This window comes from Rhincodon typus, chromosome 5, assembly GCF_021869965.1.
Source record: "Rhincodon typus isolate 14 chromosome 5, sRhiTyp1.1, whole genome shotgun sequence".
Taxonomy (NCBI): Eukaryota; Metazoa; Chordata; class Chondrichthyes; order Orectolobiformes; family Rhincodontidae; genus Rhincodon; species Rhincodon typus.
This window is the reverse complement of record NC_063336.1, coordinates 21,918,915-21,920,974: the sequence shown is the minus strand read 5'-3', so window position 1 is coordinate 21,920,974 and position 2,060 is coordinate 21,918,915.

Below are 2,060 nucleotides of genomic sequence, written 5' to 3'. Positions count from 1 at the left end.
AAAAAAAAACAGAGTTTTTCAGTGTATTTAGGGACATGTGACAATAAAATCAAAACCAAATCAAAATTACTGAGCCACCCCTCCCCAAAATGCTCTACCCTCATACTTTTTCAGGGTTGAGCCCCATCTGCTCAGCCAGTGGACACCAAAACAGCAGAGGGAGGCCACTCAGCCCATCAATTCTGCCATTCAATCAGATCAAGGTTGTGCCAATTGGGAAAGGGGTTGAAAAATCAGGAGATTTTACTGAGCGCTCTCAGAGCTTTCCCGCCCGACAAGGGGAATGCCTAAGGAGTGGCATTGCGATGGGGTAAATGAAGGAGAAATGTTTGGGAGTCTTCAGGGCCGCCCCATCACCCGCTTCATCTCCCTGGTTCAAGACTCACCTGCGCCGTCAACCAAACCTGCTCATCTTCTGACCCCGCCCCTCCGTCACCCCGAAGCGACCCTTTCCATTGGTCCTAACCATGTCCATCACCGTCTCTGTGCACGCCCATTGGTCCGTGGTGACGACCCACTTTCGGGGCCACCTTCCGGTCCGACATCACCACATCCGCGCATGCTACCACCCGCCCATGGTTACACTTCCTATTGGCTCATGCGGTGTCCGTCACCGTCTCTCCGCAAGTCCATTGGTCCGTTCTGGCCCGACCCGCCCAATCAACATCCGGTCTGCGGCTCACCGCGTGCGAACATTCTGTCACCCCGCCTCCCAGGCTCTACATTTTCCATTGGCCCTCACCATGCCGATCACCGCCTCTGCGCACGCCCATTGGCCCGTGATACCTCCCCTCGTTCACCCATCCCGCCGATAGATTCTCGTCCGAACGAGCTGTCCACGCCCCCGCCAGGTTCCCCGCTTCCTATTGGCCGTAGGAATGACCATCACCGCAAGCGCCCAAGTCCATTGGTCAATTGGTATTGCCGCGCCCCCTCCATTCATTACCTCACGTGCTTTGCCCCAACACCCAACAATCCGGTCCGTCCCCGGGCTCATTCCCCCACAGACTTCCTGCACAACCGCAAAGCTTGTCCGTGTGGAGCCACTGTCTCACAATTTTGTTTCCCCGCCAAAAGATGGTTTTCGTTTGCTGCACTTGTGTTGTCACTGTCTATGGGGTTCGATGCAATGACAGGCTATTTAAAAACACGACTGTGGCTCTGAAAGGTTAATCAAAGCAACATAGGAACAGGAGGAGGCCATTCAGCCCCTTCAGCCTGTACCACCATTCAAAGGGATCATGGTTGAGCTGTAGCCTAACTCCATAGACCTGCCTTTGGCTCACACCCCTTTGCTTAACAAAAATTTATCTATCATAGAGTCATAGCAACATCGCTGGGAGGTGATGGCCTAGTGGTATTATCGCTGGACTGTTAATCCAGAGACCCAGACAACATTCTGGGGACCTGGGTTCAAATCCTACCAAGGCAGATGGTGGATTTGAATTCAACAAATATTTGGAATTAAGTGTCTAATGGTTCACTGGGGAAGGAAACTGCCATCCTTACCTGGTCTGGCCTAAAGTGAGACCCCAGACCCACAGCAATGTGGTTGACTCTGAACTGCCTTCTGAGCAATTAGGGATGGGCAATAAATGCTGCCGAGCCAGTGATGCCCTCATCCCATAAACCAATAAAGGAAAACATATATGTGTATATATACAGCACGGAATCAGACCCTTCAATCCAACTTGTCTATGCTAACCAGATATCCTAAGTTGTTCTAGTGCCATTTGGCCCATATCCCTCTAAAGCCTTCCTATTCATTGTTAAGAAGGCATACAGTATGTTAGGTTTTATTGGTAGAGGGATTGAGTTTCGGAGCCATGAGATCATGTTGCAGCTGTACAAAACTCTGGTGCGGCCGCACTTGGAGTATTGCGTACAGTTCTGGTCACCGCATTATAGGAAGGATGTGGAAGCATGGAAAGGGTGCAGAGGAGATTTACCAGGATGTTGCCTGGTATGGAGGGAAGGTCTTATGAGGAAAGGCTGAGGGTTTTGAGGCTGTTTTCGTTAGAGAGAAGAAGGTTAAGAGGTGACTTGATAGAGACATACAA